Genomic DNA, 24,041 nt, shown 5'->3' on the forward strand with positions numbered 1-24,041 from the left:
ATAAACAATAACAGTAGCAATATAATGGATTTCAGACACATATATATATGAAAAATAAGCATTGTACCATCACGCGAGCATAGCGAGTTTGGTCCGAGTCGTAACATGCTATATGCTATCTTTCTTGTATCAGTCAACATATCATTTTTCTACTTGTATACTTCTGTTTCAATGACATTTTACCAATTACAACTGTTTGTAAGTGTTTTCAGATGTTTTCATTCATTATGATGACATGCAGCATAAGTCTAGCCCATATCAGCTTAGTAAGCGCACTCGCTATGACTCGTATTTCAACATACCAAATTGTTTTATCACTTTCCTATTATTTTTCCCTTTACATAGAACCTTTCCTCCACCACTGTAAATGTTTTCAATTATTTTCATTCATTACGCGGGCATTTAGCGATATACTAGCGCATATTCACGTAGCAACCACGATCTCAAACACTCGTGTTTCATGATCTACTTCATTTATTCACTCCAATTATAATTTCCCACTTACATTACACACGTTTACACCCCTATACTGCACTGTACATACTTACTGGCATTATTTATTCAAGTGAGCGTGAGAATATCGCATGAAAATACCCTCGCAATGAATGTTTCGACCAATATAATACTCACACACTTATATACTAATTCTTCACATATATTACACACTTTACCACTTGCTGACTTTTATTTTCACTATTACGTGCCTTATTCATTCAACTGAGCATCAGGATATCGCATCTCTATACACACGCTGTGAATATTTGACTTAGAATATATTTCAGCACTTACAATAATTTGAACTTATATTATACCCGTAAGCATTTCCAATAATAATAATTATATAATTACGGGCCGTATTTATTGCACTGAGCGACAGAATATCGCATCATAAAACCCTCGCTATGTATGTTTCCACTTACGGCATATTTATACACTTACATACAATTTTTGCACTTATGTTATACCCGTATGAACTTTATATTAATATTTGAAGATCAACATGACTGATCATTTCACTGAGCGTCTGTCTGTCGCATTTACCTCATAATTTCAGCGTCCTGTCACATTCACACCATATCAGAATTGCATCAACGTGTGATATTCGCTGAAACATGGGTGAATACAGAGACCCACGTCACACTGCACGCACTCATAGCGGGTGTCCTTCCTCTGTGTCGTGAGTCTCACCTGGGAATTACTGCACACGTGACACCTGCGTTGGGGCCTAGGTCTGTTTGGCTGGGGAGGGATAGGAGTCGGGAAATGGCGGCCGGATATTCTCAGGGGAGTTTGTGCAATAGGGGCAGTGCGGGTGCGATGTTGGGGCCTTTCTACAGCATACCGTGCAAACATTTCTCTTGTGAGCTCCCTCACAAACCCTTCAAATGTTTCCTGAACTCCTGTTGTCATGGCGTGAAGGTGGTGGCAATTCAGAGCAGTGATGTCTAGCAAGTGAAAGAACAGTTTCTTATACCACTTCATCGTGGTCCTGGCACACTTTACCGTCGATATCGTGGAGTCTGACTGGTCCACGAGGCGCATGTTTATATTATAGTCCATGACACACTCAGGTTTCCAAATATGATGCCTGTTCTCACTACGGTAATCAACTGAATCAGTATGGTGCATCAAGGGGCGGTGAACCGTTGACAATAGGCTTACCTCTCTATTGTGATTCCACACAGTTGCAAGGATGTTGTTGGCTTTGAAGAAGACAACCTCATTCCTTGCAAATTTCCGCCCTACCTTGGCAATGTGACGCCGGTTCACCTTCACTGTTCCACAGACTCCAGTTTCATGTGTGTGAAGATAACGAGCGAGAAGAGGGCTAGTGTACCAATTGTCCAGGTAGAGGACGTGACCACGATGAAGGTAGTCTTCTATCATTGTCTTTACCACTGCTCCCGATAGTCCAATACTTCGATCTTCTATTATGTCTGTCTGTGCACCGGTGTACAAGACTATGTCTTGCACGTATCCAGTCCTACAGTCGCACATAACAAAAATCTTGACCCCAAAACGGTGCCTTTTGCTGGGTATATACTGTCTAAATGAAATATTGCCTCTCCACAACACGAGACTCTCGTCTATGACGAGGTCTCTAAAGGGACAGAATGAGGAACGAAAGGTTTGCCTGTGGTGATCAATGATCAACCTAATTCGGCTCATTTTATCAGTGTTGTTTGCATTTGCAGGATCATTAGCATCATGATTGAATTTGTTGAAACTGATTACGGCTCATCACTTGACCAAATATTGGGGTAATCATAACAGGGTCCCTAGTCCAGTAAGCAGGAATTCTGTTCTTTCGTATAATACCCATCAAAAGGACCAGGGCAAAAAATAAGAACATTTCTGAAAGGGAGACAGGGTAATCATAGATGATAGAATGCCTACTCCTTGTTCCCAATCTTTCACTCTCTAGGCACTCGGTGCTTGCAAACAGGTTGGTATGGTATACAATCTGCTCCACAAATGCCTCACTAAAAAACAGGTGGAAAAAATCCAACCTGGTGGAATTACGGTGAATTCCTGGAGCAATGCAGCCAGAGCGCCCCTGCTCAGTGAAGTGGTGAATGAGGGGAGAAAAATCACTTCCATCCTCCCAATTCCACGCCACAAATCCCTCGTCCCCATCATCCCTATCACCGCCTTCGTCTGGGTGGGGAGGAGATCCTGGTTAGGGAGGTGGGGGAGGAGTGCGGAGGGCTTCCCCACTGTCACTCCTCTTCCCTTTGCCTTTACCCTTTCCCTTTCCCTTACCCTTACAGCCTTGAGGAACATTAGGGGGCTGTGGGGATGAAGTAGGAGAATATTGGGGAGCAGAAGACGTGCTGGGGAGTGGTTCCTCCCCACCTTCCCCCTGCATGACAACACCACGTGCTTTCTCACGCACCCTAGCTCGACCACGTGTTAGGGGATATTGGGGAGCATAAGATGTGCTTGGGAGTGGTTCCTCCCCACCTTCCCCCTCCCTCACAACCCCACGTGATAATGAACGCACCCGCACTCGCCCGCATGATACACTATGCCGCCTCACACTACGTAGGGAGAGCAATGACTCACTCACGTCACTCTCACTTTCCCTAATCCTCCCTGTACTTTCCCTTTCACTCCCCACTCCCTCCACTTCACTTCCTAACTCCCCAAACAAAATGCTAGGCCCATACCTGCTCGTACGACTTGGTGTGCGCTCTGGGCCATGATGAGTGATGACCTCACGTCCATACCACGTGGCAGCACATCCCACGGCTCCATCATCGTCATCGTCATCGTCCTCGAATTCTGGTTCCAAATCACTTGGGGATAGGGATAGGATGTTGCATGTGCCTTCTTTGCCTGCTGCCCCTCTCTAGCAGCACGGTAAGTCACGTACTGCCGCTTCCTGGGAGACGGAACTTCCTCGTCACTGCTGGTGGTTTCTTCCTCCTCTGGCTCCACATAATCCTTATCTACAACCTCGTCGTCCAGTGGGGAATCACTGTCGCCTGTAAAGGTGTTCAGGGTGGCTTGAATTTCGCTGTCTGAGAGACCTCTCTTAGCCATGTCTGAGCAGGACCGTTGCTACCAGGTGAGTGGATGAGTGGCAGGTTAGCACGGGTCGCGCGGGGTCGCCGAGTGTCCCCGCCTGGTGGCAGGTAGGGGAAGGTCATGCGAGGATATGTACCGCAAATCAAGCGCGAAATTTGAAAATTGTCGAAATTATGTACATTGCAATTGCACGACATACTGGTACTTCGCCGGGACTGGCAAATGCAAATCGTTGCAATGTACCCATACGTCGATGGGACAGGGCGGGTTAAAGGATAATTTTCAATAATACTGAAAATAGGACAATGAATTGTCTTGTGAAAATCAAGCAATGATTGCTTTATTCCTCACAATTGCTGTTTGTTAGTACTGTTACCCTCTGGAGAAAGTGACTTCACCCCTGACAATCAATAACTGATGCTATTAATGATAACAGATTCTTGCTGATGCATTAACTCCTAGATGGCACAATAGATTTTAAGCTTAACCCCTTAACCGCAGGGTATCACTTTCGTGATGCTTGGGAGCAAGGGATCATACCGCAGGGCAACACTTTTGTGATTCTGTGTTATTTTGAATTCACCCGGGCTTTCAAGTGGTGGCTTGTATCATCTATCAATAGTGCTAATGTCCAACACTAGTCAGCACTCCTAATCTCATCTGTACTCCCATCCATTGTTGACAATTTAGCCATTTCTCCCCGTTCTTGACTCCCCTCCCTACCTCCCTTCCATTACCCTATCCTCTCGCCTGCCCAGCCGTGCTATGCTAAGTAAATCTTCCCTGGAATTTTTCACTGATTTCATCCATTGAAATAAGCCCTATGCTCTATTCTTATACCAAATAATATATACAAGAAAGAAATAAGGTAAGTGAGAGTGCCATAGAGCTAGAATTGGCTAATTATCACCTGACACCACCTCACATGCACTCGTTAGCTAATTTTCGCTATTTATTTCCCCTTGAAATATGCTGTATAATCTATTTTCATAATAAAAATATATATAAGAAAGGAAAGGAGAAGCCTAAATGATATTTACATTCACCTGGAACTACCTAATTATTGCAGGCCACCACACTGTATTCTACGCTAAGTAAATCTTCCCTGGAATTTTTCACTGATTTCATCCATTGAAATAAGCCCTATGCCCTATTCTTATACCAAATAATATATACAAAAAAGAAATAAGGTAAGTGATAGTGCCATACACCTGGAATTGGCTAATTATCACCTGACAACACCTCACGTGCACTCGTTCGCTAATTTTCGCTGTTTATTTCCTCTTGAAATATGCCGTATAATCTATTTTCGTAATAAATATACATATAAGGAGGGAAGGGAGAAGCCTAAGTGATATTTTCATTCACCTGGACCTTCCTAATTTATTGTGTATTGTCTTGGTTTCCTGCCAATCATTTCATTGCTATATATTAGCAGGTCTCACAGGGCTGAAGTTGGTAGTATTGCACTCACCCTAGCTAGGCAGCAGGAGGCCACTACTATCAGTTCACTGTCGTCTTTGAAGGTTGGAGTATATCTGATTAGCTCGTGCTAACTTCCGCCGCTTTTTAGCCCCATGCAAAGGGCCCTGTGACCTTTACCCCCTACTAATCCTCGTGTGGAAAGAGGTAAAGGGCTGACAATTGATAAAAAGTGACTACGATCTTTTTATTGAGTAAAACAGTGCAAATGGAATTGTAAATAAAGTGTAAATAATGTGTAAACAGCAAGTGAAAGCAAAATGAATGTAAATATAAGTGAACTGTGGAAAATAGTTTTATAAGTTACTTCAAGCGACAGTGCACAACACAGTGTAAATAAAATAGAAATGTAAATAATGTAAATAAAACAGAGAACGTAAATAGAAATGTAAATGAGTAGCATTATAAGAATACGAGTATATATACTAGGAGTAATGAAAGTGAAAGTTTCACTCTAGCATGTATGAATACTATGAGTTATGAGAGTGAAGGTGAAAGTGACATTTACTCTCAATGCTAGTATACAGGACAAGAAAGTGAATGCTACGTATTTTACTGAAAGAAATTGAATCCCTAGAGTGACAATAAACTACTATTACTGAAGGAAACTTATGGATAAAGATTGTAGATATATTTGTGTTATATAGTAACAGAAATATAAACTGTGAGTGTTTTTATGAATAATAGACAACACTAGCGGCGAATGATCGGAAGTGGGATGGTCATACGCCCTCATAATTTTCATTGCTTTCACAGTGTTTTTTTTTTTTTTTTGGAGTATGGATTCCAAACTATATGAGAATCATAGAATAGTGTTTCTAGTGATAATATCAGGCTGTGGTAATCATATTACGAGTTGTCGGGAAGTGTAAAGTGAAGACTTCGTTACCCAACTTCAGAGGTTTCCACAAGTCCTACGGTACTCGACGAAGGCTCAACAAACACCCAAGGAGAAAGCTGAAGGTATCTGCCATAAGTATATGTGATTTTAATATTCTAGGACTAATAACTGATTTTTGGCAAATATTTTTAGAGAGTCTGTCGGAGCGCGAATATGCCCGCGGGAGCCGCAAGTCAAAACAAAACAAGCCCGCGGTTTAAGGGTTAATACAAAAAGACTGGCCTAAATACCAGTTACGAATAGCAAAGCGTTTATGCAAACTAGGAGCTATAAGTGAAATAAGCTTAACATGGAAAATAAAACACGAGTTTACATTCCATTAAGCTCAAGAAAAAGAACTGTTAAATTTATTGATTACAAGGAAATAAATTTACGTTACATTTCAAAATGAATTCAAAATAAGATCGCACTCACTCGCTCACTCAAAAGCTAACTCTTAAGCCTAGGAAAACGAAAAGAAATACTAGTCAGAAAAGTGGACAAAGTGGATGACTGGGTTTCATTACTGAGGAAGGACACTGCACATGCTGAGCCTATGAAATTCAACGGCGGCGGCGGGAACTGGGTGTTGTTGCTGAGGAAGGACACTGCCACACACAACCTGCTTCCACAGCACATAAATCTTGACTGACTTCAAATCATGGTAAAGAGGCAAGTGTTGTGGTCGCATTGCTAATGGCTAGAATGAGCGAAACACGCCCATAATAAATAGCTCAGGGGAAGTGCTAATGTCTCGCACAAAGACGATCATTTATGACACACTGAAAAATTGCCTAAAAAACACTCCCGACCGGGTGAATACGTAGCGGTTAAACTGAATGATAAACACTTGGATTCCACTAGAGTTCGTGGTTTCCCACAAAAGTTAATGTCACGAGCCGACTTGTGACATTACGTCCCATGAAAAGTTGAAATTTTTTTCTCAGGAAAAAAAAAATTCAATATACATACATATAAATCCTAACTTAGTCACACAAGATTCACACTGTGGTGTGTGTGTGCTATCCTGCTACAGGAGAAAGTCACAGTCGCCAGTGAGCGAAAAAACCTCGTATTTACGTTAATAGAAGCAAGCTTGAGGGAAAAACTCCGTGACGATGGTGAAAAATCCTGTACTCAGGTCAAACTGAGCGAAAAGTTCGCTACATTTACATTAACAACTAATTGTTATGTAGCGTAATGTATGTAATACACGGTGTAGGTGTGACAGTTGTGGTGTGACTGTACCTACATGTAAAATCATGTAATACAAATTTGTAGTAAATAATGACGACGAGGCAGAAGAGAAAGGGTAGCAGCATGCGACAGGGACGACCAGCTGATCTGCACGGCAATGCTGTACCCACCAGCTGCACCTATGAAAGGAATCAAGGTGGAGCATCAAAAGTGTCATTTCTCTCTCTCTGTCTAGCAATCAGTACTTATGTCATTATTAACCAAGAAACGTAATTCTTGAATTCACAAATTTCTTAGAACCCTTATAGTTTACTGGTTAACGCTTATTAACTAGGAAACATGCCAGTTCTTGAATTGCTCAAATCTCTTAGAATGGGCAGTTTACTGGTTAACCAAACATTATTAACCAGGAAACGTGTCAGTTCTTGAATTGCTCAAATCTCTTAGAACTGGCAGTTTACTGGTTAACCTAACTCTACACTTACAACTAATAACAGGAAGCTGAGAATCGCTAAGCAATCTCGGGCAGGTCACGTTTTAACACCCACTGTGGGTGTGAACACTCGTGTGGATATTGTGCATTCTCCGGGAATCCTCAGAGTGGCCCACAGCTCGAGACGTTCCACAAGGTAATTCATACATAGCCTCGGACTGTCTCTGCAGGGTTCTCAATCTTCCCCCTTAACTTATGGTATACATATGTATGTACAGGCCCTGGACATACTGTGTCCTGTAGGGCCAACAGGCGAGACGTCAGGTCTTACTTGTACACTAACTGGGAACCAGGCTGGTCCTTGGATTACTCAAATCTCTGAGGCCACCTATCTTACGGAACCCAGCATACAACAGTGGCCCGTGTTAGTCAGCAGTTAGTAGGTGAGACATCAGGTCTGCATCTACGTTATCACTTCCCTTGATGTATCTTACAACAAGGTTAAACTGCTGTAAATACAGTGTCCAGCATGTCCATCTTGCATTAGCCGTCTTTGTCGTGCTGAGACTAGTGAGTGGCATATGATCAGTTCCCATATAAATAATAGTAATATTTTTTAACACCATCAACCACAGCCAAGAGTTCCTTCTCAATAGTACTGTAATTCCTCTCGACGGGTTTTAGCTTACGGCTGTGGTATGCCACTGGGAAGATTCCACCTTCTGATTCCTGTATCAATACGGCACCTACTCCATCTTGTGAAGGATCAGTGTGCAGTATGAAAGGTTTGTTGGAATCAGGCATCTGCAAGACTCCTTGCACAACATGTTGTTAAGGGCAATAAAAGATCTCTCTTGCACTTCTCCCCATTCAATGGTGTTTGGAGCATATTTCCGTAGCACCTCGTACAAAGGTTGGGCAATGAGAGCAAAGTTGGGGATAAAACTCCTATAATACCCCACTAGGCCAAGGAATGCCCTAACCTGTTTCTTGGTCACGGGTCTCAGGGCTTCTCTAACCTTCCTGATCTTATCACCCTGACACCTGAAGTGATTGTTGCCAACAATATGTCCAAGGAACTCCACCTCACTGTGAGCAATCTTACATTTTCTAGGCTTCACAGTCTTGTTGAAACTCTGGAGTCTACTGAAGACAATTTCCAAGAGTCTGAGGTGCTTCTCTAATGTGGCGGAATGAACAAAGACATCATCAACGTACATCTCTACTCCTACAATACCATGGAGCTCTTGTCTCATGGCATGATTGAATACTGCTGGGGAATTGGTAAGTCCAAATGGGAGGACTTTATACTGATACAACCCCCTAGGAGTAGCAAAGGCAGTGAACTGACGGCTCTCGGGGTGAAGGGGAATCTGGAAGAATCCCTTCGCCAAATCGAGCTTCATGAAATATCGTGACCCTGCCAGCCTGGGGAAGATGGCAATGTGGTCACCCATCAGCTCATCATCCACTTTGGTGATTGCATTGAGCCTCCTATAGTCGCCACAAATCCTGACTCCACCATCTTTCTTGCAAACTACTACCATTGGACTGCAGTAAGGAGATGAGGACTTTTCAATAATACCTGCAATCTCCATGTCAGCAATTTCGTGTCTACTGCTCCCAATAGTCACGTGGGAATCGGATATGGCTTAACCTTTACGGGAGTATCGCTGGTCAACTCAATCTTGTGACAATCAACCTTTGAAAGTCTAGGTTGGTCAGAGAAGACATCAGCATACCGACAGAGCAGTGACCTTATGGCATTCTGATCACCTAATGCTAAGTCAGCGTTAAGTAAAACATCTCCGACAGCCTCTTCCTGACAGGACTGAGCGGTTAAGGGCTCGTCATCATGTTCATCAGCTGGGATCACCGTGGCTGCCCCGGTTTCTTCCAGTGGCTGGTCACTATCATCAGCTACTCGTAGGCCAGTCTCCTCGTGGTCTGACTCATGATAAGCCTTCAACATGTTAATGTGGAACCTTTTGCAAAGATTCCCCATCTGAATTATGTAATTGAGGTCTGAAATGCGCTCTACTACATCAAATGGACCCTTCCACTGCGCCAAAAACTTGTTCTGGGCAGTGGGGAGTAACACCAGGCACTTATCGCCCGGACTAAACTTCCGAAGTTTTGCCTTCTTATCATAATAGGCTTTCTGAACTTCGCGCGCCTTGATAAATTCTTCCTTAGCTAACTCGCACGTCGACCTGAGGCGGTCAGCTAGATCAAGGACGTAGGTGTAGGTGGTCTTGACTTCAGGGTCAGGTTCTTCATCATCCCACAACTCGCGAAGGACTTGAAGTGGTCCACGGACCGACCTTCCATATACCAGTTCAAAGGGTGAGAACTTCAAGAAGTGCTGTGGGGCTTCTCGATAAGCAAACAGAAGAAGAGCAATGAACCGCGGCCATTCCTTTGGCTGTTCAGTGGCCATGCACTTTAACATCTTCTTGAGAGTCCCATTGAACCTCTCACACCTCCCATTACGCATAGGATGATAAGGCGTAGTTCGCAGGCCTCGGATGAATAACAACCTGAATGTTTCGTTCATCATTGCAGAGGTGAACTGCGAACCCCGGTCGCTTAAGACCTCTTTGGGGATACCTACGCGACAGAACACTTCGATCAATGCCTCAGCAACATTGACGGTCTCTATATTCTTAAGGGCCATGGCTTCAGGCCACCGTGTGCTGAAATCAACAATAGTGAGGATATACCTTGATCCATCACTTGCCCTAGGAGAGATTGGCCCAACAATGTCAACTGCTACTCTCTCAAACAGTTCAGAGATTACAGGCATTGGTTTCAATGGCACAGGACGGACACATCCCTGGTCAGTGGTACGCTGACACACGTTGCAGGAACGCACAAGCCTTTTTATTTCCTGTCCCATTCCTGGCCAGAAAAAGTCAGCATGGATGCGGTCTTAGGTTTTCTTTTGGCCCATGTGACCTCCCATGACTGAACAATGACCCAATTCAAACACTGCCCAGCGATACTTTGTGCGAACGACGAACTGCAGTCGAACCTTGCCCTGGGGTGTTTGTGATTCACGGTATACCCGTCCTCGCTTGCGAAGGAACCTGGGTTGACCTCCCCATGAATACTTAATCACTTTACCCTCCAGCTTCTTATGCACTGAGGCAAGTGTCGGGTCAGACTGTTGTTCTTGGACAACATCTTGACTACAAATCAACTCTTGCGGCGTTGCGACGGTCAACGGGGTGACACGATTCGGAGCCTTGGCCATGGCTCATGTTACTGCAACAGCCAAAGTCTGAGTAGCAACATCTACGGTGCAACTGTTTTTGACGCCCGGTATGTTGCCGATAATGAGGTCAAACAAGGGTTCTGACATGACAACAGCAGCTGTCAAGGCAGTGTAGAAAGGAGATGCCACCTGGATACGTGCCTAAGGGAACAATCTCACTGACCCATCAATAAGTCTAACTTGGATCTGCTTACCCGTGTACTCGTCGGGCCGAACTAAACTTTGCTTGACAGAGCAACCTGAGGAACCATTATCTCTTAGTACATTTACAGAAACACCTCCCACAAACCCTGGCTGAACAAGAAAGGCAGTGTTACTGGTGGAAGGGTCTGAGGAGGTAGCAGCCAGTCATTGGTGAGACTGCGGAACAAACGATGCAGCAAATGTGGTGCCCTGAGAACTTGATACCTGAGGGGTCGTGCTTGCCATCTGAGGAGCTGGAGCATTGACCACCTGTGCAGGAGGGTTCACTGTCACTGGGGAACTAGTGAACTGTGGGGAAGTACCTGTACTGGTGGGGTTGGCACCACTGTACGTTTGTTGTGACATAAGGGCTGCATTTCCATCCTGCCTTCGATATACTAAAGTCGATTGTCCTGACTGAGGGTTACGTGGTTTGTCCTTGCCCTGCTACTGCTTGAAATACCGGTACTGCTGCTGGTTAGGGTTCTGTTTATCGTACTGCTTTCACTCAAGTTTCTGAGTGTTTTGCCCTTGGTCCTTCTTCTGTGGTTTTGGACCATGGCCATTATTCTGAGAACACCCTTGTTCCTGGGGTTCAGTTTTTTTTTTTTCTTTTATGCGAGGAAGAAGGAACCAAAGGCCATGAGCCCACAGTAACAGTTCCCTCCAAGAGAAAAACAAAATACAATAGAGAGTCAAATTCAAGATCCGATCATTTTGAGATGCCTGGACACACTGCGTTTGAAAGACTGGAGATCATAGGCAGCAGGAAATACAGACAGAGGGAGACAGTTCCAGAGCTGACCTGTTGCATAAATGAAAGACTGGGAGTAACGGTTAACTCTTGCATTAGAGAGTTGGACAGAAAAGGGATGAGAGTTTGCTGCCAGACGGGTGCTACGCGTCCGTCGTAGAGGTGGAGGAATGCAAGCAGACACTTCAGAGGAGCAGTGACCATTAAAGTAGCGATAGAAAAGAGATAAAGATGCAACAGAGCGGCGAAGAGACAGAGGTTGAAGGGAGTCAGTAAGAGAAGGAGAGTTAATGAGACGAAAAGCCTTTGACTCCACCCTATTGAGAAGAGCTGTATGTGGGGAGCCTCCCCACACATGAGAGTTGTACTCCACACAGGGGCGAATAAAACCCCTGTATAGAGTCAACAATTGTGCAGGGGTAAAGAAAGAGCAGAGTCGGCTTAGCAACCCAATCTCTTGGAAGCAGATTTTACAAGAGATGTAATATGATTTTTCCAAGATAAGTCCCGAGTAAATGAAACCCCAAGCATGTTCAAGGATGATGCAGGATTAAGCTGAATAATATTAAACATTAGTGGGTATACCTGTGGAAGATTTTGTCGGGTTGATAGGTGTAAGAACTGAGTCTTAGATGCATTAAAGACAACCATATTATTTTTACCCCAGTCAGAGATACGAGCCAAGTCAGACATTAGGTGTGCCATAGCCTCATCCCTTGTCTGTTGAAGTAACTGTTGAGATGGGCGTTGCGGGAACCGAATGGAAAGGTGAAGGGTGAAGTCATCAGCTTATGAGTGGATAGGGTTAGATGTACAGCTTAGATCATTGATGAATAAAAGGAAGAGAGTTGGTGATAGGACAGAGCCCTGAGGAACACCACTGTTGATAGATCTAGGAGAAGAACGATGGCCGTCTACAACAGCGGCTATAGAACGACCAGAAAGGAAACTAGCGATGAAGGCACAGATAGAAGGACAGAAACCGTAGGAGGGCAGTTTGGAAATTAAAGATTTATGCCAGACTCGATCGAAAGCCTTTGAGATGTCAAGTGCAATGGCAAAGCTTTCACCAAAGTCCCGAAAGGAGGATGACCAGGAGTCTGAAAGGTAGGTGAGAAGATCGCCAGTGGAGCGTCCCTGACGGAACCCATACTGATGATCGGAAAGAAGGTTGTGATAGGAAAGATGCCTTAAAATTTTTCTATTAAGAATTGACTCGAAAACTTTTGAAATGCAGGACGTTAAAGCAATTGGACGATAGTTGGAGGGTTGGGAGTGGTCACCCTTCTTTGGGACTGGCTGAATGAGAGCAAACTTCCAGCAAGAAGGAAAGGTACAAGTTGACAGACAAAGGCGAAAGAGTTTGCCTAGGCAGGGTGTAAGCACAGAAGCACAGTTCTTGAGAACAACAGGAGGGACCCCATCAGAACCATATGCCTTGTTAGTACTGAGGCCAGTGATGGCAGAAAATACATCAACTGAAGAAATTTTAATGTCAGCCATGAGGAAGTCAGAGGGGGGAAGTGATGGAGGAACAGCACCGGAATCGTCTAAGGTGGAATTGGAGGAGAAAGTCTGTGCGAAGAGATCTGCTTTATCAGTAGAAGAAATAGCTACAGAACCATCAGAGTAGAAAAGAGGCGGGAAGGATGATGAGGTAAAGTTGTTAGAAAGATTTTTGGCAAGGTGCCAGAATGAGCGGGAAGAATTCGAGTTGGAGAGTTGAGAGCATTTAGTAGGGATGAAATTATTTTTAGTAGAGCGAAGAACAGACTTAGCACGATTCCGGGCAGAAACGTAAAGACGATGTGATTCAGGGCTGGGTTGGCTCCGGTACCTTTTGTAGGCCTTTTCCTTGTTGCGGACAGCATTAGAACAAGCGTGATTAAACCAAGGCTTTCTTGCGTTAGTCAAAGGATATGAGAAAGGAATGTATGCTTCCATGCCCGAGAGAATAACCTCTGTAACGCGCAAGGCACACTCAGATGGCTCACGGCCATGGAAGCAATAATCATTCCAGGGAAAATCAAAGAAGTACTGCCTGAGGGCCTCCCAGTCCGCGGCTCCAAAATGCCACAGACGACGCTTCCCTGGAGGGTCCACAGGCCGTACCGGAGTGATAGGACAGATTAAGGTAATGAGGTTGTGATCGGAGGAGCCCAACGGAGAGAAAAGATTAACAGAGTAAGCAGAAGGATTAGTTGTGAGGAAGAGGTCAAGTATGTTGGAGCTCTCTCCAAGGCGGTCAGGGATACGGGTAGGGTGCTGTACAAGCTGCTCTAGGTCATTAAGGATAGAAAAGATGTAGGCTTGTTCACCAGGTGGATCCGTGAGAGGAGACGGTTTCCCAGATTTATCAGGTTTCTTGTTCCAGGTATACTGCTTGCGAGTTTGATACCCGTATGCAGTGAAGAATGCGTCAGCCTTCTTCACCATTTGGCTAGCATCTATTACCTGGCAGATCTTAAGCTGAGACATAAGTTCAGTAGGCCACGACTTTTCTAGCTGCGTGCGCAGCATAAGGTCAATTATCCCCTCACACGTGGAAGGAGTTTCATCTTTCTCCATCCACTTATCTAATTAAGCAGTAAGCCAGTCAAGAAACTGAACGGCAGTCTCTTTATCCTGTAAACGTGCCCTCATGAACTGACTCTTGGCTTCGTCAACTGTGAGACCGTATGCTTTGACGAGTGCGGCCTTCATCATCTTATACGTGAGATTGTCTCCACGAATTCTGTGGAGAATATCGAGGGCAGGGCCCCTCAAACAGGTTAAGAGACTGAAGCCGCTTAGCTACATCATCCAGCCAGTAAAGTTGAGCCATGTCTTCAAAACGAGCAATGTATGGCTCGATTCACTCGTCATGTTTGTATGGGGGAAGCTTGATGTGTGGGGTCACCATAACATGTGCAGGGAGAACGCTCATGGAGCTTGGGCCAGCTGCACCAGATGTGTCTGAAGCCAAGGAATCTCGCTTGAGCTTCAACATTTCAAATTCGTGTTTTTCGCATGCTTCTCGCTCAGCACATTCATGTTCTCATTGTACATGCTCGTATTCACGTTCTCTCTCACGTTGTTCTAACTCGTGTTGACGTTCTCTCTCTCATTCCTCACACTGTTCTCGTTCATGTTCTAACTCGAGTTCGCATTGTTTTTGTTCATGTTCACGCTGTTCTCGCTCGTGTTCGCGTTGGATTCTACGCTCTTCACGAGCATCTTTCTCACGTTGTTGCTCGTGAGAGGACGTAGCTTTGGATTTTTTCTGGGTCAATAAGGCCCATATCTTTAGCTTCCTGTACATAGACATTGGCTGCCATGATGCTAGCTCAATCTAAATAACTAGCGACTCAGTACTGACTGCGATTTTTTCAGAGAAAGATGTCAATAATCGAGAATAAAGAATATAGGCATAGGTTAATGGTGACCAGTTGTATCTAATTAAACTGGTAAAGAAAGAAAATTAAACAAACAACTGACTGTGAAAACTATTATGTAAATTAATAAAAATGAATAATAATCACCAGTAAGGTAGTACCTATAGACTTTAATGATAAATACCTAAATATGAACGAGTGAGTATTATCTCGTGAATAGCTTTAGAGCTAGAAGTTATATCCTGGAATGAGGTCGCCAATTGTCACAGGGTTTTTCAATGAATATTAACCCGCGCCGTCCCGAGGACGTACTTCCACGTCCTCACGTTTTGTCACAGCTATTCCCGAGGACGTACTTCAACATCCTGCAATTGCAAGGTTCATAATTTCCACAATTTTCAGAATTCGCGGGAGATTTTCGTTTCGCCCGGGTACCCAAGCCTCCCCTACCTGCCGCCAGGCGGGCAGCGTCCTAGACCCCGCGTGACCCGCGCTCGCCTTTGTCTCGGTCACTCACCTGCCAGCAGTGACCCAGGTCAGACATGGCGCGGAAAGGTCTCTCAGACGAGGAAATCGCATCCGTCCTGGAAGCCTTCACTGGAGACAGTGATTCTCCACTCGATGATGATGTGGTGGATCGCGATTACGTCCAGCCAGAGGAAGAAATAAGTAGCAGTGATGAGGAGGTCCCTTCGCCCCGAAAAACGCGGTATGTGACATACCGTAAGGCAAGGGAAGGCCAGCCTGCTCCCCAACCACGTGCACAGCTATCTCTCCATCACGATTCTGATCAGGATGAGGATGGGGACGATGAGGATGACGGAGGCCTAGGTCGTGATATCGCCGCGTGGTTGGGAAAGGAGAAAATATCACCACGTGGATCAGAAGGTGGGGCGAGACGACACCTAAGGTATGGTCAAAGTACTTTGTCTGGGGAAGTGGCAAATGGTGTGGTGGGATTGCTGGGAGAAAGGGAAAGTGTTGTGGCGGCAGCGCGGGGTGAAAGTGAGAGTGGTGTGGGGGTAGTGTGGGGTGAAGGGGCCAGTGGTGTGAGGGAGGCAGCACGAGCACGTGGTGCTCGTAGGCCTAGGGGAGAGGAGGTTGAGTCACTCCCCAGCACTTCTTTCGCCCCTGAATATTCACAAACTTCCTCCCCACAGCCCCAGGATGTGGGGAAAGGAAAGAAAGGGAAAGGAAAGGGTAAAGGAAAAGGGAGAGGGAAGAGAAGTGCGAGTGATGAGAGGCGCCGCTCTCCACCTCCCCAACCTCCCCCACCACCCTCACCTCCCCACCCTGACGAAGGGGACGATGGTGACGTGGCTGGAGACGGTGGTGTCACGTGGAACTGGGAGGATGGGAGTAATTTTACTCCCATCATTCACCCTTTCACTGAGGAGTGGCGGTCAGGTTGCACGGCTCCAGGTGTAAATGCTGGGTCGTCACGGTTAGATTTTTTCAACTTGTTCTTTGGTGAGGCGTTTGTTGGGTGCATAGTAGAACAAACAAATATTTTTTCACAATCCCAGCGCCTTGAAAGTGAACGCTTAGGAACCACAAGCAAGCATGCAGAACAGTATGACTATCCCGTGACTATTTCAGAGATGTTCCTATTTTTTGCCCTGGTAATCTTGGTGGGTGTGGTGAGGAAAAATCAAATTCCTGCCTACTGGACAACGGACCCAATCATCCTCACACCTTTCTTTGGAAAGGTGATGGGTCATAACAGATTTCAGTTTATTCTCGGCCGCCTCCACTTTTTTGGTGCAGATGATCCAGCCAATGCAAATAACACCGATAAAATGAGGAGAATTAGGCTGGTATTTGATCATTTACGGGAAATGTTCCGCTCCTCATTTTATCCCTACAGAGACCTCGTCATAGACGAGAGTCTTGTGTTGTGGAGAGGTAATATTTCCTTTAGGTAGTACATACCCAGCAAGAGACACCGTTTCGGGTTCAAGATCTTTGTTATGTGTGACTGTAAGACTGGTTATGTGCAAGACATAGTCTTGTACACAGGCGCACAGACAGATATAATAGAAGATCGGAGTATAGGACTCTCTGGGGCCGTGGTGAAGACAATGATAGAAGAGTACCTTCATCGTGGTCATGTGTTGTACCTGGACAACTGGTACACTAGCCCTCTTCTCGCTAGGTTCCTCCACCAACACGACACCGGAGTCTGTGGTACAGTCAAGAGAAACCGTCGCCATATGGTCAAGATAGGGAGGAAACTTGACAAGAATGAGGTGGTTTTCTTCCAGGCCAATAACATCCTTGCAACCCTGTGGAACCACACCAGGGATGTTTGCCTCCTATCAACTGTTCACAGCCCCCTGATGCACTGCACAGACTCCGTGGATCACCGTAGCGAGAGGAGGCGCAACGTATGGAAACCAGAGTCTGTACTTGCCTATAATCTGAACATGAGGCAAGTTGATCAGTCAGACTCGATGATTTCAAGTGTTGACTGTGCCAGGACCACGATTAAGTGGTACAAGAAACTCTTTTTCCACTTGCTCGATATCACGGTCCTGAACGCCCACTACCTGCACGCAATGACCACCGGAGTATCCGAGACCTTTGAGGGGTTTGTGAGGGAGCTGGCACGTGAAATAATCGCCAAGCATGCCCAGGACAGACCCCCACACCGCCCCCGCGCCCCCCGTGCTGCTCAGACTCCCCTACGTCTTGCAGGCCGCCACTACCCCAGCGCAATCCCTTCCGAACCAAACCGTCGTAAACCCCAGCGTCGCTGCCATGTATGTAAGCACTCGACAGTCAGACCATCCATGCAGAGAAAAGACACAAGATACGAGTGTGTCGAGTGCAATGTTGCGTTGTGCCTTCAGCCTTGTTTCAAGGAATATCATAATTTCCTACACTTCTGAAACTATGTGGGAGGGCGAAATGACGCTCATGATAATGGTAAGGCCAGTCAGTAGGTGCTAAGTCAAATATAAAGTTGAAACGGGTGTTATTTTTTCAGAAAAGTAATGTATAAGATGAGAATTAGTGTAAGTGGAAAGAATTGTTATCAAAACTACACCCACTGTGTAAATCTGGTCAGTAAATATGTGATAGCAAGGAAATAAAGTGGAAACGGGTGTAATGGTAGCATGAATAAAATGTATAAGTTGAACATTACTGTAAGTTGTCATAATTGATGTCACGAGTACACCCACATTCTGGTCAGTAAGTATGTAATAGGAATTATATACAGTGGAAGATGTTGTAATGTTAGTAGTAAGGCATTTTATAAGTTGATTACTAGTGTAAGATGAAACAAATGATATCGCGATAACACTCCCTGTGTAAGTACGCGCAAATATGACGCTAAGTTCCATCGTACGTTCAGAAATGATGTGATATCAATTATATCAAGTGTTTACATGTGCAATGTTAGTGTAGAATTATTATATAAGTACAAATATAGGTTGTAAGTTGAATTAGTTGTCATAGCGACTTCACCGTGTGTGTTATTATGCGCTATTATTACGCTATATATTTACGTAAGGCCTGAAATAATCTCAAAACAGTTCTATAAAGTTGAAAAGTGTATAATAATATTAGAAAAGTATTATGTAAGTAGAAAAAGCACAATACGAGTTGAAACAACAGTCACAGCGAGTTCACTCACTACGTAAATAAGCGCTAACATTACGCTAAATATTATCAAAAGGCCTGTGAATACGTAAAAACAGTTCAATAAAATGTAAAATGGTATAATGTTATTGTAGAAGTATTATGTAAGTAAAAAAAATTATATGTATCATGATTTTAGAATGTTAGCGATTCATCGTGACCAAGTTGGCCGATTTTGCTCGTTTCGCACGATGGTACAATGCTTATTTCTGCTCTATTTTTGTATAAAATCCAATATACTCTTTTATCACATGTTTTTATGTTTGTAATAAATTCATTTCTACTTACTTTCATTGGTTTCCCAAACTTATAATACCATAGAAAACGTTTGAGGCTCACACCGCCTAGGGAGAACACGGGGCCAGGTGGGACCAAAGCATACCTGGTTAAGCTAATTAGGGACCCCGGGGACCACTTTCTTTGCCACCGGCCATTGTTTCTGACCAAAAACGAAAGTTTAAGCACAAAAAAAAGGGTTGAAAAATGCCTGGGATTGGGGGGTACCAGTGGTCGAAAAGTGGCCGGGACGGGGCAGGTTAAAGGATAATTTTCAATAATACTGAGAACAGGACAATGGATTGTCTTGTGAAAATCTAGCAATGATTACTTATATGTGGCTTGCTTCCCCGATTCTCTAAGGACGAGAATTTATAAACTTTCTCAACAGTACACAGCAGAGACTAATTCCTCACAATTGCTGTTTGTTAGTACTGTTAGCCTCTGGAGAAAGTGACTTCACCCCTGACAATCAATAACTGATGCTATTAATGATAACAGATTCTTGCTGATACATTAACTCCTAGATGGCACAACGGATTTTAAGCTTAATACAAAAAGACTGCCCTAAATACCAGTTACGAATAGCAAAGCGTTTATGGAAACTAGGAGCTATAAGTGAAATAAGCTTAATATGGAAAATAAAACATGAGTTTACATTACATTAAGCTCGAGAAAAAGAACTGTTAAATTTATTGATTACAAAGAAATAAATTTACGTTACATTTCAAAATGAATTCAAAATAAGATCACACTCACTCGCTCACTCAAAAGCTAACTCTTAAGCCTAGGAAAACAAAAGAAATACTGGTCAGAAAAATGGATGAAGCGGATGACTGGGTGTCGTTACTGAGGAAGGACACTGCACACACTGAGCCAATGAAATTCAACAACGGCGGGGGGAACTGGGTGTCGTTGCTGAGGAAGGACACTGCACACGCTGAGCCAATGAAATTCAACAACGGCGGCGGGAACTGGGTGTCGTTGCTGAGGAAGGACATTGCCACAAACAACCTGCTTCCACGGTGCACAAATCTGGACTGACTTCAAATCGTGAGAAAGAGGCAAGTGTTGTGGCCGCATTGCTAACGGCTAGAATGAGCGAAACACGCCCATAATAAATCACTCAGGGGAAGTGCTAATGTCTCATACAAAGACGATCATTTATGACTCATTGAAAAATTGCCTGAAAAACACTCCCGACCGGGTGAATATGTAGCGGTTAAACTGAATGATAAACACTGGGATTCCACTAGAGTTCACGGTTTCCCACAAAAGTTAATGTCACGAGCCGACTCGTGACAGTTTGTAACATTCTTTTCATAGATATTTTGTATGCAAATCTCATATACTGTATATATATATATATATATATATATATATATATATATATATATATATATATTAAAAAAAAAAACTTTACTGTGTAAATTAGTGTTTGCAGTGTTCATGTCATTTATTTATTAAGTGAGGACATTTTTAAGTCTTCTTTCCTAGAAAGGGAAGCTACTTCATGATCTATGAGAGAGTTTGTATCATTATTTTCATATATAATTTGTATGCAGAAATCCTATATAGTTTACTGTATTTACTGTGTTAAAAACCTTTACTGTTATTTTGTAAATAAAGTGTCTGCAGTGTTCATGTTATATTTATTAGGTGAGGACATATTAGTTTTTTCATCAGCTTATCAGTAAACACCATGGAGAACGTTTATACATCAGAACACACAGATATATTTCGTGATCCTGCCAGAATTATTGTGGCAGGGTTTTCAAACTCAGGAAAAACCGTACTGATATCTAAACTCATCAAGTACTATGCAGAAAAGTTTTCAAAAATATTAATCTGTGGTGTAAGCTTTCACCCTCTTCTAGATGATCCCGTCATTGGTCGTAAAGTTTCAGTGCACAAAGATATAATTGACCCTTCAGTACACTCTACTCCATAAGGAAAATCACTACTCATATTAGATGATTTGTATTTAAAGGCAATGCAGAGTCAAACTGTAGCTGAAGCTTTCATCAAGGGACGTCATTCAAACCTGAGTGTTGTATTAATATCTCAAAACCTTTTTATGAGAAGTCCCTTTTCTCGTGATGTATCTCTTAATGCCACTCATTTTTTACTCCTTCGAATGCGTGACTTGGGATAGGTGGAATGTTTAGCTCGTCAGATATTTGGTAAACTACATGTGCCAGATATTCTTGAAATATACAGGCGAGCCGTTATCAATAAACATTATGGGTATTTACCGATTGATTTATCTATAAAAACTCTCCCACATCTGCAATTTAGGTCAAACATTGTTGGAAAGCCTCCCTGTGAAGTAGTCTATACCTATGGAAATTAATAGCTTACTTCGAATCATATACTATGATCGTACATCACCTGCATCCTTGAGTAGTATTGAAAAATTATATCAGACCGCCAAAAAAATAAACACTCTAGTGACTAAAACAGATGTGAAGAGATTTTTAAAAGGTTCTGGAGTTTATACTCTGCATAAATTACAAAGAAAAAGATTCCCACGACGAAACATTGTAGCAGCAGGACCCCGCATTATTCTGACATGTGACCTGGCTGATTTGAGGCACTTACGGGGGGAAAATAACCATGTACAATATTTACTGGTATGTGTAAATGTCTTCTCACTTTAAATGTTTGTCCATCCCATTCAACGAAAAACTGGAGCTACTGTAACTAACGCACTTTCAATCATTTTAAGTAAACCAGAATCACAAGGTTACTCAAGACTTTTCACAGCCAGAGGTACAGAATTTTATAACAAAACGCTGGAATCTTACTTGAAGAGGAAGAATATTACTCTGTATAGTGTTTACTCACAAGAGACTACGGCTAGTCTCTGTAAGCGTGCCATAAGAACTTTGAAGCACAAAATTTATCGGTATTTAACTGCATACAACACTTTAACCTACCTACCCATTCTGAGTACACTGGTAAGCACATATAATCTCACTCCTCATCGAGGCTTGAAGGGCAAGACACCTGACGAAATTCACAAGCTAACAGACCTCAGAGACTGGCGAAAGCATTTTACAATAATGTATAAAACGCCTATCAAACGTAAAAAACCAGTTAGTTCAGACATGGAAGTAGGGGACTTAGTACGAATAGTGACTTCATCCAGGAGTAAGAGCTTTGCAAAAGGATTTACTAAACAGAATACAGAAGAGATATTTCGCATTACTAAAATACACAGGAGTAAGTCAGGAATTTGTACCTATGAGCTGGGAGACTGGGGTGGAGAAGCAATCAAGGGAATATTCTACAGAGAAGAAATAATCCCTACTTTAGCCCTAGAAACCTTCCCCATTGAAATATTAAAGAGACGGAAGAAGAAAGACGGCTCTTTGCAGTATTATATTCACTGGAAATCATATCCAGATCGTTTTAACAAGTGGAAAGATGCCTCGGAGATCCAGAAAACCACTGATCTCCCGCCATCATGAATTTATTCAGTTTCTGAAAGAAACCAAACCAAAGCTGAGGAGGAAATTAATTTCCAGGTGTCACAAACCAGAGTTAGACTGCTTATCAGAGATATTTGTAAATTTCTTGAAGAAATACTTAACAAGAGATACAAAGGTAATAAGAAAGCTTCGTCCACATCAGTCTGTAATTCGAGAGATTGCTTTGAAACAAACACATTTAAGAGGAAAAGGCAGATCCGTACCTCTACTACTGGAGGGTCTATTCTAAGCATCTTCCTACCCATTGCCACTACTATATTAGGGAGTCTTCTTAACCCCTTAACCTTGGGGCATCACTTTCGTGACGCTCGGCCACAATGGATCATACCGCTGGGCGTCACTTTTGTGATTCTGTGTTATTTTGAATTATCCCGGGCTCTCAAGTTGTGGCTTATATCATCTATCAGTATTGCCAATGTCCAACACTAGTCAGCACTCCAAATCTCATCTGTACTCCCATCCATTGTTGACAATTTAGCGATTTTACCCCCTTCGTGACTCCCCTCCCTACCTGCCCTCCATTACCCTGTCCTCTCACCTCCCACGCCGCGCTGCACTACGCAAATTTCCTCCGGATTTTTCCACAGATTTCATCCATTGAAATAAGCCCTATGCCCTATACTTATACAAAATAATATATACCAAAAAAAAAACAGGTAAGTGATAGTGTTATACACCAGAAATTGGCTAATTATCACCTGACAAAACCTCACGTGCATTCATTCGCTACATTGCCACGGTAATTTCCCCTTTGAATTATGCCTTGTAATCGATGTCTGTAATAAAAATATATATCAGAAAGGAAGGGAGAATCCTAATTGACATTTACATTCACCTGGAACTATCTATTTCTTTATGTAGTGCCGAGATTTTCTACCTATAAAAAATTAGCATGTAAGTTAGCAGCAGTCAGCCTAAAGTGTCATTGTCAACCCTTCCCTTCTCAGATAAGCCGTGGCATTTAGTTCCTTGTCCTCCGCTGTAGAGAAACGATATCGCACTCGTGCCCCGCCATTCCTGCCGCTTCTGCGCCCATTGCAAAGGGCCCCGTGACCTCTACTCCTAAGCAAAGCAGTGAGGCAAGCAGGAAAGGCCTTAGTGACTCTGCAGTGGCACATGAACTGGCAGAATTGTCCATGGTTATGATGGACAGTGACTTTGACGATTCGTGTGAATCTTGTGATGAGCCGGGTGAGTTATTGTGCCAGAAACAGCAACAACGAGTGCTACAGTGTCTGAATTAGTGTCTAGCTCCAAGGGAAAGGAGCCTTGAGTGCAGCAAGGACAGGAATTTGGGAAGGGAGTGAAAAGGCGGCCTGTTAGCCCCAGAACAATGCCCCCATGTGACCCAGCCCGCCATGAGTCACGAGTGCATTCACCTCCCCGTTCCCCAAGCCCCACTTCATTCATTTCTTCATCATCGTCGGCTGAGTTATCTCCGGAGTCTTCGTCGTCGGAGTCACCACTAGCATCAACAGTGAAGGCAGGCCGTAGAGTAGAGGTAAATCAAGGAGA

Source organism: Coenobita brevimanus, chromosome 22 (assembly GCF_032717465.1).
Source record: "Coenobita brevimanus isolate Jiangsu-jjx chromosome 22, ASM3271746v2, whole genome shotgun sequence".
In the NCBI taxonomy this organism is placed as follows: domain Eukaryota; kingdom Metazoa; phylum Arthropoda; class Malacostraca; order Decapoda; family Coenobitidae; genus Coenobita; species Coenobita brevimanus.